This window comes from Lacerta agilis, chromosome 10, assembly GCF_009819535.1.
Source record: "Lacerta agilis isolate rLacAgi1 chromosome 10, rLacAgi1.pri, whole genome shotgun sequence".
In the NCBI taxonomy this organism is placed as follows: Eukaryota; Metazoa; Chordata; class Lepidosauria; order Squamata; family Lacertidae; genus Lacerta; species Lacerta agilis.
This window is the reverse complement of record NC_046321.1, coordinates 17,429,053-17,444,557: the sequence shown is the minus strand read 5'-3', so window position 1 is coordinate 17,444,557 and position 15,505 is coordinate 17,429,053. Positions and strand designations below refer to the sequence as shown.

The following is a 15,505-nucleotide window of genomic DNA, read 5'->3' as shown; positions in this document are numbered from 1 at the left end:
TGAGAGCAGGAAGCATAATTGGCTGTTGAATGCCTTGCTCCAAATGGGCTTCATGGCAATGCAAGTGAAGAACAGAAGCATCACCACTTCCAAAACAACCTGAACAGGTGGTGGCAGTTGGGAGTGGGGAAGCCTGGTTTTGTGAAACCTTTATACATACATACATACACATGCGCTCTCTCTCGCTCTCTCTCTCTCTCTCTCTCACACACACACACAGCCCTGCCCTTGAGCCTAAAAAGTTTTCCAAAGAGCTTTCAGCTAAGGATGCTCCTAGTAGCTGTTGGTGGGTGGGGTGGGAGCCCTGCGGGTCCAGAGGTGGCTGCAAAATAAATGGTGGTAGTCCACTGGATGTGGGGAGAAGGTGCTAGAAACAAGGCAAGAAAGCTTAAGACGGTCCTCTCCACGTTTGTTTCCTACGACCAAGCTTCCTGCCTCCCCTGTGCAGTGGTACCTCTGGTTACAAACACCTTGGGTTACAAACACTTCGGATTACAGACTCTGCTAACCTGGAAGTAGTACCTTGGGTTAAGAACTTTACCTCAGGATGAGAACAGAAATCGGGTGGCGGTGGTGGGAGGCCCCATTAGCTAAAGTGGTACCTCAGGTTAAGAACAGTTTCAGATGAAGAACAGACCTCCGGAACGAATTAAGTTTGTAACCAGAGGTACCACTGTATTGGATATGGCAACCCTTCATTGGTTCCTCTCTTTCAGCATGCAGATGAAAAGCTTGTCTATTTATTTATTTATTTATTTATTTATTTACAAAACAGTCACATTAATTCACTTGCTATGGTGCATTCACCTTCCATTTGCATTCCTAGTTGGCTCACTTAACTGCACTGGCACTTAGCCGGGTTTGGAAACAAAATAGTGATTCCTGATGTGGATTATTATCAATGCCCATTTAAATTTTAGAATACTGCGAAAAAACTCCAGATGTTCATCTGAACAGACTCGAACAGTGAGAACCACTGTTATTCCAACTGCACTGCATTTTTAAAGAATTTGACAGTGAATCTGTCCCCACTCCTGCCAACTAGCTCTGTATCGGTAGTATTACCTATTAGTCAAGCATTTGATTATCTTGAGCTCAGTCCCCCAACGCTCTATGTTTGACGCTCAGGATTCTCCCCTGGCCACATTCTTCCTCCAGCTACACAGCCTCTCTCCAGTTCACTCCCTTTACTGGCCCTGATTGGCCCTCCTTGCTTTCCATACTACAGAAATATTGCAGAACCTGCTAGATTTTTTTCTGATAGAAGGGGGAAATGGGTCGATGGCCCAAATGTTCTGGAATAGCGATGAAACAATAATGATACCATGTGGAAGCATGAAAAAATATATATTCTCCTCCGAAACAGCAATTGCAATATTCAATGTGTTATGTCTTGAAAGCACCAGAAGAGGTTAGGTTGCTGAAGTTGAATTACCACTTAACTCCGGCTCCATCGCAATCCCACCAGTGGCGTTTGAAACTACAGGCTGGTGAAACACACAGGTTCCTGGTTAGGCAGAAAGAAGCAGTTTAAAACTAATATTCTCAAGCCCATATTCTCAAAACACTGGGTTTATCTTATTTGCTGCACTGATGCAGTTGCCCTCCCATTTTGCAGATCTCTCCAGGGATGGAATGAATATGCAGGGAGGGCAGAGAGGGAGGGGTGGAGCCCTAGAGAAAGCACTGACAACAAGTGATCTTGTAACTGATACTCTTTCCCCTTGAGAGCGAGCGCTGCGATAGCAAAGTTGCATTTACTGTGGAATTGAGGGAATGTAGGGGAATTAATTACAATATTTCTTGTAACTTGTAATCATGCCCGTCCTCGCCAAAGTAGTTTGCATCGAGGCACTCTCGCTGGGGATCTGGTGGAGTTATTATATCAGGCAACAGCAGAAACTCCCCCCGGTTGCTAACAGGCCGAGATGCTATAATAGAGAAGAGTGGTGCGTAACTAATTCCGGCTATGTCCAAGGAGAAACATAGCTCTCTGGCTGAGATTTTCTGGCAAACACAGAAAATTGGATTGCACACTTGCATTTTTATCTTAATCTCGCACATGTGCAGCCTAGGAGCACACAATCTCTTTTCCTGTCTACCTGTGTCAATCTCTAGAACTCGCGCAGCTCTGCAGAACTCTCCTACCAGAATGGAACCTGTTCTTGCGATGCAAAATGCTCTTTAATTTTATGGTAAATGCAGTGAGGCACTTTTTTCTGCAGTGTGCCATCTGTTTCTTTCACTCAAAGTCTCATGTATAGTGGCATTAGCCTATATGGACACCTCACTATGGCTGCCCACATCACCCAACAGTAGGGCTGGCCCTGCTTGTGGAACAGTCACAATGGCCCTTGTTTTATCACCTGATTACACCAATCCTTTTGCAATAGGTCCATCTTTCCATGACCTGTCTCTGCTTCTAGACTAACTAAAAATTATGGGGACCTGAGAAAATATGGTGAGCAAGCGAGACCAATCAGGACTTAAATGAGCCAGCCTGGCATCCTGAATAAGCAGTCAGCTAAATCGGCTCACTTGGGGCCAATCAGATCTTTAGAATTAGCTCAACAGAACTCATGCTGAGGCAGCCATCTTTCTAGAGGAGTCTAACTGGCTTTCCTGATGAGGCTAAGCCCTGATTTAGAGGCCTGCTCTCTCCACCCCGCCCTGCTCTGCTCGCCTATTGCTGCTGCATCTTAAATTACATAAGACAGAGCGAATTCTTCCCTGTTTTCCTTTTCCTTTTCCTGAACAGGCAGTTTTATTTTTTTATTTTTATTGTAAATGAGAAAGCCTGTCAGAAGTGATGCTGCTAATAACTGCCAGCCGTCTAGTTTTAATTAGAGTTTTCTTCATTAATGCCTCGTCTCGTCTCCGTGCGATGGATTAAATAATGTACTTGCAGCTCATTTACACAAACCCCCAAACTGCAGGGCTGAGCCGCAATCCTTTAATTAAACAGCCCGGCTGATCCCTGCCGCTGCCTCGCTTCATCAGTCTAAGCCGATTAAATAGAATAGGGACTAATAAGGAGTATAAACGGAGAAGTGACTCTTGTCTCTTCAAGGGACCCAGGGGCCTCGGCAGCGGAGTGGGCGGGCTGCTTGGCTCCACCTCCTCCTCCACTGCGGAATGTGCGGTTGGAGCAAACCTGCCACACCACACCGTGGTTTGCAGAAGCTGCAAGATGCTTATCAACATTAATGAACAGCGGGGGAAGGGAAGGGTGGTGTTTTCCTCTGCAAAAGTGATTGTCAAATGCCCTGTTAAGGCTGCGTACACACCATGCATTTAAAAAGCAGTACGCCCCCCCCCCCAATATCCTGGGACCTTTGGTTTGTTAAGGTTGCTGGGAATTGTAGCTCTGTGGAGGAGTAAACTACAGTTTCCAGGATTCCGGGGTGTGTGTGTAATTTGCTTTAAATGTATGGTGCGTATGCAGCCTTTATCTCTGGGCATATCTATAGACCATGGCCTTAATAGGTTTATTAGACATTTTTCTTCTTCAAGGAAACCTGGGAAATGCAGTTCTGTAAAATGGAATGTCTAGCAGAGAATGCTCAGCACTTCAGTGGATTCTTTGAAGGAAGCCATGACAGCTGAACACTCTTGAAACCAATATATATGTGTTGTGTGGATATACCATCTATTCTGGATAGCACTGTACTGAGCATTGCACTCGTTTCCCAAGAAAACGTGTGTTTCCTGCAAAAGAATGCGGGCACTGAGAACTTAGGGGAAAATTTTGAGTGGTCAGTATGTGTGTGTGCTTATGAAGTGGCCCTCCTTTAAAACAGGTTTAAAGCACCCCCCTTTGTGCGCATAGTAGCGTGGCCCTCGTAGCAGTGTGGGACTTGGTAAGATCCTAAGAAGAGCTGGTCTGCGGGATCAGACCAAAGGCTCCGTTTAGTCCAGTATCCTGTCCTGAGAATGGCCAGCAAGATGCCTATAGGACACACGCACACACACACACACACACACACACACACACACTGTCCTTTTCTGAAACATCTTCACTTTGTCCCCACTGCCTTTTGATTGGTCAAAATAAAGACTGTTTGAAAATTCAGCCCAGCCCTAATTCTAGATTAGAAAGAAGGAACAGAAACACCTCCCTGCCCAAGGATGTGGTGAAATGCAATCCCACCATGCTTTAAATCTTCATAGCCAAGTCTCTGAAGCTGAAAATGGAATTTCAAGAATGCACCAGAGATCAAATTGCGAATATGGGCTGGATTATGGAGAAAGCTAGAGAGTTCCAGAAAAACATCTACTTCTGCTTCATTGACTACGCAAAAGCATTTGACTGTGTCGACCACAGCAAACTATGGCAAGTTCTTAAAGAAATGGGAGTGCCGGATCACCTCATTTGTCTCCTGAGAAATCTCTATGTGGGACAAGAAGCTACAGTTAGAACTGGATATGGAACAACTGATTGGTTCAAAATTGGGAAAGGCGTACGACAAGGTTGTATATTGTTTCCTTGCTTATTTAACTTATGTGCAGAATTCATCATGCGAAAGGCTGGACTGGATGAATCCCAAACCGGAATTAAGATTGCTAAAAGAAATATCAACAACCTCAGGTATGCTGATGACACAACCTTGATGGCAGAAAGTGAGGAGGAATTAAAGAACCTTTTAATGAGGGTGAAAGAGGAGAGCGCAAAATATGTTCTGAAGCTCAACATAAAAAAACTAAGATCATGGCCACTGGTCCCATCACCTCCTGGCAAATAGAAGGGGAAGAAATGGAGGCAATGAGAGATTTTACTTTCTTGGGCTCCATGATCACTGCAGATGGTGACAGCAGTCACGAAATTAAAAGACCCCTGCTTCTTGGGAGGAAAGCAATGACAAACCTAGACAGCATCTTAAAGAGCAGAGACATCACCTTGCTGACAAAGGTCCGTATAGTTAAAGCTATGTTTTCCCCAGTAGTAATGTATGGAAGTGAAAGCTGGACCATAAAGAAGACTGATTGCCGAAGAATTGATGCTTTTGAATTATGGTGCTGGAGGAGACTCTTGAGAGTCCCGTGGACTGCAAAAAGATCAAACATATCCATCCTTAAAGAAATCAGCCCTGAGTGCTCACTGGAAGGACAGTTCCTGAAGTTGAGGTTCCAGTGCTTTGGCCACCTCATGAGAAGAGAAGACTCCCTAGAAAAGACCCTTATGTTGGGAAAGATGGGGGGGCACAAGGAGAAGGGGACGACAGAGGATGAGATGGTTGGACAGTGTTCTCGAAGCTACTAACATGAGTTCGGCTAAACTGCGGGAGACAGTGAAAGACAGGCATGCCTGGCGTGCTCTGGTCCATGGGGTCACGAAGAGTCGGACACGACTGAATGACTGAACAGCAGCAGCAACAACAACAACAACAACAACAAGCCAAGTCTCTGAAGCTGAAAATGGAATTTCAAGAATGCACAATTCAGTTTCTGAATATTTAACTTAGTAAAGTCTCTCTCTCTCTCTCTCTCTCTCTCTCTCTCTCTCTCTCTGTGTGTGTGTGTGTGTGTGTGTTGGATTTCTACTTTTATGGGATGGGTGAATAGATTTGTTTTCACCTCAAATGTTCTCTAAAAAAATGACATTTAACAAGTGAAGCTTAGATATATATTTTAAATTCAAAACTTGACATTTCAAATCTGGAAAATGTTATGCATTTTGTATGTGAAACTTAGTTTCAGATTCACTTTCAACCAGTTGCACTGCATTTTATTCTGGGCTACTAACTTGGGATGTGGTTGTAAAGTGATATGAAGTATTACTGGTGCTACAAAATGTGACCAAGTTTAGTGTGGTGGTTAGACCAGTGACTTTCACCTTGGGTCTCCAGATATTGTTGGACTACAACACCCATCATCCCTGATCATAGACAAAGCTGGCTGAGAATGATAGGGATTGTAGTCCAACAACACCTTGGAAACACTGGGCTAGATTACAGAGCCAGGCTGAGGCCAGGGAGACACAGGTTCAATTCCTGCTCTGCCACAAGGCTCAGTGTGTGTCCATGGGGCATTTGTTGTCTTTTAGTCTAATTTACTTCACTGAATTGTTGGGAGGATAAGACAGGGAACCATTTAGGCTGCCCTTAGCTCCTTTGAGAAAGGAATACATAAATAAATACGTCCTACTTACTAATAGCAAATTCATTCTCCTGAGTACTGATCTTTATTCAGCTATAATGGCACCATCCCTGCATAAGAGGCAGGTATCAGCAAGTGTAGAGGGAACCCCATGGCTTACAGAAGTACAATAATATTAAACTGATAATTGGTGAATGTGTTATGGTGCTATAGAGGGAATCAGTGAAAGCATCATTAAACAGAATAAAAACTAGTAAAAATGTCATTACAATGGGTTATATCTAGTAAAATTTTATATATGTTCCACGCCATATAATTTTCTGTACTGAACCTCAGATTTTAAGCTTATTTTAGATATAAGATAGGTTGGTGGTGGGGTTTTTTTTGGGGGGGGGGAATAACAGAAACAACACCTGAGGAAGGAACACCACCCTCAAAGGAAAACTCTGTGTGATGATGACTGAACATGCTTAGTAGGCAAAAAATGCTGACTGGCAGGTTGGGGATCAAAAATAAGATTTGAGCATTTGTTGGGATTTGTAAATGGCTTGGGGATTTCCGTTGCACTATGAAGTGGTTAAAAAACCCCCAACTAATTAAGATAAATTAAAATGGAAAACCAAGTTAGGGAGGGAGAATGAAAGGAGCCTCACTAAGTTACTTTCATTTCCTTTTGAAATGGCAATCATTTATAACACTGACGGAATGCTGGATAGCTATTAGCGGTCATTGGATTTGAACCTACATGGACAGGGGTAGTCTACCACTGAATCTCCATAAGAGGCAGCCATCACATTAAGTAACAGCCAGTAGAGCACTGTGGGTAGGGCTACATTGCTGTAGCATCATGGCCACTTGCACCTTCCTATTGCCATGCATCATGGGGATTGGCAGAGAGGGGGCGAGACAAGGAAGCAGGAGCTGCAGCATTCTGGCCACTTGCAGTTCGATTAAAATGATGGTGAAAGGGGATACAGATTTGCATAAAAGTAACACATTCTCATTTATATATATAGACGCAAAATTAGAAATGAGTAAAGGTAAAGGGACCCCTGACCATTAGGTCCAGTCGTGTCCGACTCTGGGGTTGCGGCGCTCATCTCGCGTTACTGGCAGAGGGAGCCGGCGTACTGCTTCTGGGTCATGTGGCCAGCATGACAAAGCCGCTTCTGGCGAACCAGAGCAGCGCACGGAAACGCCGTTTACCTTCCCGCCATAGTGGTACCTATTTATCTACTTGCACTTTGATGTGCTTTCAAACTGCTAGGTTGGCAGGAGCAGGGACCGAGCAACGGGGGCTCACCCCGTTGCAGGGATTCGAACCACCGACTGTCTGATCAGCAAGTCCTAGGCTCTGTGGTTTAACCCACAGCCCCACCCGCGTCCCTAGTACTGCAATTTAAATAATTTTCTATTCTGCAGCTATTTATTTACTAAAAATATTTGTACCCCACCCATAGATACCAGGGAGAGTTACAGAACATAAAATGAACAATTACACAGTTATATCAATAGAATAACTAGAAAACAATAGCATGCATCATCTAAAAACTGAGGCAGCAGAATAGGCTGAATACCAGCAGTGGCCACCCTGTGTTTATGACAACCCTGAGCCAAACATCATTTCCGACAGACCCTTGGCAAACCGATCCCAATTAACAAGTTAGGAAGACTGGACAAAGGCTGTGTCATTGACGTGCCCCATTCTTTACTTGCGCCGCTGAATATAGACACAACCCCACAATTTCAAGAACAAGCGCCTTGTTTCCCTGCCAGCTTTTATCTGCTAGCGACAGGCCTGCATTCTGGGGATTTGAATAGGCCAGTAATTGCCTCACCATTTCTCCAAGTCTCACTCGGGTGGAATTTAGCATTCCAGAACAATGACCTTTAAAATGGCCCTGGCAAACCCTCCGCCTCTGACAGGTCAGCATCCCACACATTTGCTTTTGCGCAAGTCAATGGTATGGAGATGAGAGGGGTCCGTCTCCATCCCAGTAATGAGGGGAAAGTTGAAAGCACAATGAGAGGGAACGGCACACATGATGCTCTTGGGGGTGTGTGTGTGTGTGTGTGTGTGTGTCATCATCCATCGCAGAAGCTGGCTAGGGCTCCCCTGTGGAGATGAATGGAATGACAGCACAGAAACTCTACACTCTGACTTCAATGAAGGAAAGCATTCCAAAGTACATGAAGCAGAAGATGCTGAAGGCGAATTAACTCTATGGTCCTTTTGAAGATCCATGTGTGGGTGAGCCAAGAGCAGGCATCCCCAAACTCGGCCCTCCGTATATTTTGGAACTACAATTCCCATCATCCCTGACCACTGGTCCTGTTAGCTAGGGATAATGGGAGTTGTAGTCCCAAAATATACGGAGGGCCAAATTTGGGGATACCTGGCCAAGAGGAATGCATTGTTTCCAGTTTGTTTATCTCTGATATATTAAAGACTGCTTTTCAACATACACAGCCACAAAAGTGGTTTACACAACAATCTACAGAACAACTTATTGCAGTGTGGCATGCTTCTATTCAGATTCCCAGCCAGCCATGCCCTCCATCCTTCTCCCCTCCTTGTTTTCCATTTCCCCCTCCCATCAGCCAGCATTCCGTGGTCACTGAGGGTGCTCAGCCCTCATTGGGCTGGTTTTCTTCCTCTGCCCTTTTTTTTTTTTTACTCCCTAAAGTTTTTTTTGTACTTGTACAAATTTTGGAGGTTCCTCCAGGCATGCTAATATTCTTGTACAAAAGATGGTGCTGTTTCTAGGCCACATAAGGATCTACTTTCAGAGAATGAGCTTACTATTCACATGCCAGATGAAACAAGCCTTTCAGCAATTGAGATGTAGCATTAAGCCTACCTGAATGAAATTTAATGGGTGCTGCCATTTTGCGCATAATCGTAACCATCAACACTGACTGTTCTGGTTTGAAAGGCACTTCACTCGCAAATGGATAACAAAGTCCTGATGTCTCTTCAGGCAAAACTCCTCGCATCAATAAAGGAGACAAATTGTGAGGTTCTATCTATCCCCTGCAGGGTTGAAGAACCTCAGACTTAGAGTCTGAAGATGACCCTCCAGCCTTCTCTATCTGGTCCTCCTCCAAGCTAGGTCCCCTGTCCAGGCCACATCCCTCACTGGTCCTACTCAACTGTCTCCACCAGTGCTTGGGGCAGCTTAGGATGTGTCCCAGAATTATGACAATGTCTCTTGTTTGCCCGGATGGAGAGAAGAATGTGTGGCATGTATGTGGAAACCCCTGACTGTTGGGTGGCTGGAATATATCCTCCTGTACAAGGTAAGAATCGCATCCGTTGCTCTGCTCCCTTCTGACTCTGGTACTGCCAACTATTGACATGTGGTCCCAAGAAATTTGCCCACAAGGGATTGCGGTCCTGAAAAGGATTCCTCACCTCTGATCCCCAGTAATCATATAATCATGGAATTGTAGAGTTGGAAGGGACCACGAGGGTCATCTAGTCCAGCCCCTGCAATCTTTTGTCCAATGTGGGGCTCGAACCCACAACCCTGAGATTAAGAGCCTCATGCTCTACCATATACTAAATATAAGGGACAGGGGTGGCGCTGTGATCTAAACCACTGAGCCTCTTTGACTTGCCAATCAGAAGGTTGGCGGTTTGAACCCGCGCAATGGGGTGAGCTCCTGTTGCTCTCTCCCAGCTTCTGCCAATCTAGCAGTTTGAAAACATACCAGTGCAAGTAGATAAACAGGTACTGCTGTGGCAGGAAGGTAAATGGCGTTTCCGTGCACTGTGGCTTCCGTCATGGTGTTGCATCGCACCAGAAGCAGTTTAGTCATGCTGGCCACATGACCCAGAAAGCTGTCTGCGAACAAACACTGGCTCCCTCACCCTGACGCGAGATGAGCACCACACCCTATAGTCACCTTTGACTGGACTTAACCATCCAGGGGTCCTTTACCTTTTTACCTTATGCAAAATATACATATACTAAGTGTTTATAACCAAAGATTCTGTGCTATTTTACACTAGTATCACCAGATAAATAAACCACCATGCTGCTGTTCAAGGCAATGCCCCAAAACAGTGCTATAATATCAATAGATATTATAGATCCTATACTGTTGTTCCCTTGTTCTATGGGAAACACTATCTGTATAATCTTTCCCCGGTTGTTTCTTAAAGTATCATCTGTAGCAGAGATTTCTACCCTGAGAGATGGCCGACAATTTCTGAGGACCACCAGTCTCAAACTGGTGGTGCAGGAACAGAATTAGTCAAAAATGGAGACAAGTGGAGGTGGAGTTTAGCATAATCACAAGGCAATTGCTCACGTAATTTTCTGTGTGTATCTAATCCCTCTTTCAAAATTGCTAAATTCTTTGCCGCAGCAATTTCCTTCTGGCAGGGAGTTCCATAGTTCAGCTTTCCTCTGCTAAGTTCAGACATCAGCCTAGAGCTGTTGTGATTCAGCACCCCCCTGGTTTGGTGTTGTTCTTTTTTTTGGTCTTTGAGGTGATGTCTTACCAACTTTTCTCTGAATTGCTAAATTTGTCCTATTTGAGGGATTATTTATTACAATTCTGTCCCAACCTTCCTTTAAAGATATTGAGGTAGAGCACATGGTTCTCCTCCTGCTGCTCTTGACGACGACCCCATGAGGTAGAATAAAATGAGAGGTGGTAAGTGATCCAAGAGATTTGATTGAGCACAAATTTGAACCAGGGTCTCCCCAGTCAAAGTTCAATATTCTAGCCATTGCACCACACTGGCTCTGAGCTCCTCTCTTCCCAGCATCTCTAGAAAATGAGTGGATAATAAATAGATGCGCCTTTTGTATAGCGCAGACCCATGCAGTGTTGGAGGTTATGTTGCATTGATGCAGAATTGGGGGCTCACACAGTTCTGGATATGGGAAACTACAGCTTTGGTGGATGAAGGTGGGGTTTCAAGATGCACCTGGAAAAGGTTCCAGAAATTGAAATCCAGCAGAGGTGGATTTTTTAATTACTGTAAAAAGAAGGGAGGCGGGGGGGGGGGCTCCCTGCCCATGGGTTTTGCATGTGTTAGCTTCCTTTTGAAGTTTAATTTTCTCGTGTATAAAGTGCTGCTTAGATCAGACTTGAAACATGATCAATGCAACTGGCAAGTGTTTACTTCGTGATTATGGAGCAATTAAATTCCAACTCAATACAGTTTAGGCATCAAACAGCTGTGCACTCATTCCTAAAGTGCCCACTGGATTACTCATCACGGCAACCAGGAGGCTGCCTGCAGCCTCAGCACCAATTAGCAGTGAAGAACATAATATAATCGATTTTCTTGGGTCTCGTCCTGGACCAGTTCTCTCTACAGTCTGGTCAGGCTGCTGCCTCCCCCGCTGTAACTTTGAATTGCTAAACACTTCTAACGTAAGAGCACAAGGTTGTGGATGGAGGAGCTGGTGAAGGGTTTGATTTGATATTTCAAGAGCGTGGTAGAGTCATGGAGTCAGCCAAGGCTGGCTATGAAATGAGACACACTGTACAAAGGAGCCACAGGAAAAAAAGGAAGTGACAACATAATATAACGTCTCTTAAGAATAACAGGAAACAATGCAAACAACAATTAATATGTCTCGGCAGCCAGTGACAAATCAAAATGCAGTCGTGACGTGTCTAAGGTAGAAAATAATAGCAGCGTGTTAAGTTGAATAACGAAGCCAAAAAAATCCATGAGTTCAATGGGGTCTAGGTTTCTCCAGGTGAGAATGTATAAAGAACATAAATATAAACCAATCCATGCGTACATGAACACCTGTCTATTCCTTGTGCATTATAAGCACATCACTTCCTCCCAAGAATCCATGGAACTGCAGTCTGTTAAAGGTGCAAGAGATTGTAGCTCTGTGAGGAGTGAGCTACAGTTCTCAGGATTCTTTGGGAGAAGTCATGTGCCTTAAATATATGTTGTGTATGCAGCATAAGACTCATACACACTTGCGGTGGTGCTTGCTATGGGAGACCTGTGGTCTGTTGTTAGTGAGACCACACCCACCACTTTGAATAAGGTTCCCCCTTTTTCATTCCAATTACTGATGGAATGAGGGATGCGGGTGGCACTGTGGGTTAAACCACAGTGCTTGCCGATCAGAAGGTTAGTGGTTCGAATCCCCACGACAGGGTGAGCTCCTGTTGCTCAGTCCCTGCTCCTGCCAACCTGGCAGTTTGAAAGCACATCAGAGTGCAAGCAGATAAATAGGTGCCGCTCTGGTAGGAAGGTAAACAGCGTTTCTGTGCGCTGCTATGGTTCGCCAGAAGCAGCTTTGTCATGCTGGCCACATGACCTGGAAGCTGTACACTGGCTCCCTCGGCCAATAAAGCAAGATTAGCGCCACAACCCCAGAGTCGTCCGCAACTGGACCTAATGGTCAAGGGTCCCTTTACCCTTTACCTTTACTGATGGAATGAAAATTCCAGCTTTCGAATTCTCTGATGCAGAATGTGTTCACTAGCTTCCCAATGCCTTGCATTTTCCTGGTATGTCCACCTGTCCCTATTAGTACACAGTATTGCTAGCGGCTATCAACTTTGTTAACCTATGGAGGCGGGGAGGGGGAATCCTAGTGGAAAAGGCTCTCTGCAGTTCATTTTGAAACTGAATTTCTCTGGTGGGATCCCTCCTCCTTTGACACTGATCTTTTAAAAAGAAGAAGAGAAAAGGCAGCCATCAGTTTGCCTTTGAGGTCAGCATCAGATAGCTGTGCCAGTTGGTTCCACTGGAGTTCATGACCCAGAGAAGTACCTCCAGTTTTTATGATGTGAGCAGCAGTTGTTCTGCAAAAATTGATATGGCTTTCCCCTTGATTTCTGGTATTGTCAGAGCACCCCTTAAGCCAAAGACCAGACACATCCAGATGCTTCTAAGATTATTAATAATGGTTATAATACCACTTACAGCAGTTTATTTTTCTCGTCTCTTTTATCTTGGCAATAGATCAGTGTGTGATCTATTACTATTACAAAAGGAGATGGAGGGCTGAGGGAGTGGGGGTAGGAAAAGGTGCCAAATCATCTGCTGAGTTACCATTTGATCCAAATGTTGGATGTGGGTATTTGATCACAAGATGCAGCTTCTAAAAAGATTCTGAAAAAGTACAGGTGTTAGTGAGCTTAGACTAAAAAGAACCATTCAGGTTCGTTATCTTTATCTTGACAATGGCTACACCCACATCGTTCATTTAAACTACTCCTGTACCACTTTAAACAGCCCTGGCTCCCCCCGAAGATTCCAGGGAACTGTAGTTTGCTTATTTATTGATTTATAAACATATTCATATGCTGCTTTATCATAAAAAATATATTGCAGTGGTTTACAACCATTTCTGTTGGCATCCGTCTGCTTGAGAGAGACAATGAAGTGTGCTTCGGGGGGTGCAATAAAACTGCTGCGTTAGCAGCACCAAAGTGACCTCCTTGGGGTGTAAGCCTGGGCAGTGTGTATGGAGGTCCTGAGCTGCCCAGACAACAAGACTGGGTCTCACTCACATGGTCCAAAGGAAATCAGACCAATGCGTTTAGCACCAGCTTGGCTACAGGAGTTGCTGGAAGAAGGCGTACAAGGCATCATCCAACCTTCTTAGGGACTCCACTCTGGATTTGAGTAGGGTTTACTCCTTAGCCTTTTCTTCTCCCGAAGATATCCTGCAAGGCAGTGGAGGTTTAGGATCAGAGTTTTCCTTCTTCTAGATGGGCTGCCTTCCGAGGTGGATGAGCCCCCCTTGCTCCTCACTTCCCTCTCCAGCATGTGCAGCAAATGGCTTCTTGACCATTGGACCCATTATTGGTCTAGTCTGCACAATCGGCCAGAGCCTGTCTTTGCATGCAGGGGAAATGGCTAAATCACCAAGGTACCCTTTGGCTACTTTTACCATGCCTCATCTTTAAAAGCCTCATCTTTAAAAGCTTGTGGAAGGGACAGGGAAACTTGTTGGGACATCTTTGTCGCTTCCATCCAGTCCAGAACTTCTTGCTCTTTTCCTGAACTTCTGAATTATGTCTCCTGAGTCTGCTACCGAGCTTGTACTGTTTCCTGCCTGAATAAAGATCTTTTTCTTACTTACAAGTAAAGACTGCTGTTTGTGTGTGTTGGGTAGTACCCTGGACAGCATGAGCTGGGATTTATTGGCTCTCTCCTTCCGAAGCTTTGGTTCCTTGCAAACTCATCCCCGTAGTAGCTGCAGCTATTTTCATCCTGGCTGCTGACGGATTCTGTGGCTGCCCTCAGGTGACTTGAGAGGGTTTTGTGAACAAAGCGAGGCGTTCTTAAGCGGGCTTTGAGGAGGGGGGAACAGGCAGACTCCTGTTATGTCATACATTTTCAGAAGTTGAGCTCTCTCTCTTGAGTTCCTTCCTCCTGAAGAGAAAGGAAGCAGAAAGGAAACAAGTTTCAAAGGAGGAAGTCAGAATGCATTAAGGATCATTGCACTTCGGATCCTGGAAGATTCGTTCTGATCATACATTGTTTGTGTTTTATGGGCAACTCATGTTGAGAGCCTCAGGCTGATAAACACAGAGAAAACAAATTTGTGGTTTTGTGTTTACCCTGCTTCACCCTTTCCCTTGTTTAAGGTTTGAGCATATATACACCATACTGTTTCAACAGTATTGAAAGGTATACTGTTATTACTGCAATGCCTTGAATTTCTGTTTGCAGTTACTGTCTGGTCACAACTCTTTTCTCTGCAGGAAAGAATGCTGTTGACCTATAACTCAGGGGTGGAGAACATCAGACCTGCCCCCAACCAAAGCCCTCCAGCCTCATCTATCTGGCCCCTTGGACTCTTCTTAGGCCACACTTTCAGCAGGCTTACTTCATACTCACCTTGAGTGTTCTCGTGGAGAAGAGGGCTATCAGAGGCTAACAGCCATGATGCCTATGCCCTGTCTCCACAGTCAGTGGTAGTAATGCTTCTGAATACCAGTTTCTGGAAACCACAGGAAGGGAGAGTTTTCTTGTGCTTGGGTCTCGCTTGTGGGTTTCCCATAGGGTGGCCACTGTGAGACCAATGGACTAGATGGGCTATTTGCCTGATCCAGCAGGCTCTTATTGTGTTCTTACATTCTTGCCTCCCAGGAATGGAACTCTGTGATAAGGCCTCTTTGTTGTTGTTATGTTGTGTGGATGGAGGATAGCAAAGGGGTATTTGAGTGTTAAGAAAAACTAGCCCACTGTGCAAAGGTACATTTTCCCTTTTTTGTTTGGCATTCTTTTTGCCTCTGGTCCCACCCACCCTTAGCATGTTGCCCACATGGGAATGTGGCACCCTGGTATGAAAAAGGTTCTCTGCTGCTGATATAAACAACAAAGGCACAACACCAGTAACCATATAAAATCACCAAACCTTTACGGCAAGAGAGGAAATCAAAAGCAGGGCTGCTGTAGATT

At 44.8% G+C, this 15,505-nt stretch overlaps 1 protein-coding gene across 4 annotated transcripts in view; it reads left to right on the top strand.

Moving 5' to 3' along the window:
- LOC117053874 (IQ motif and SEC7 domain-containing protein 3-like) overlaps positions 1-15,505 on the top strand; it is a 140,800-nt gene that overhangs the window by 59,200 nt on the left and 66,095 nt on the right. The gene's annotated exons all lie outside the window — the stretch shown is intronic.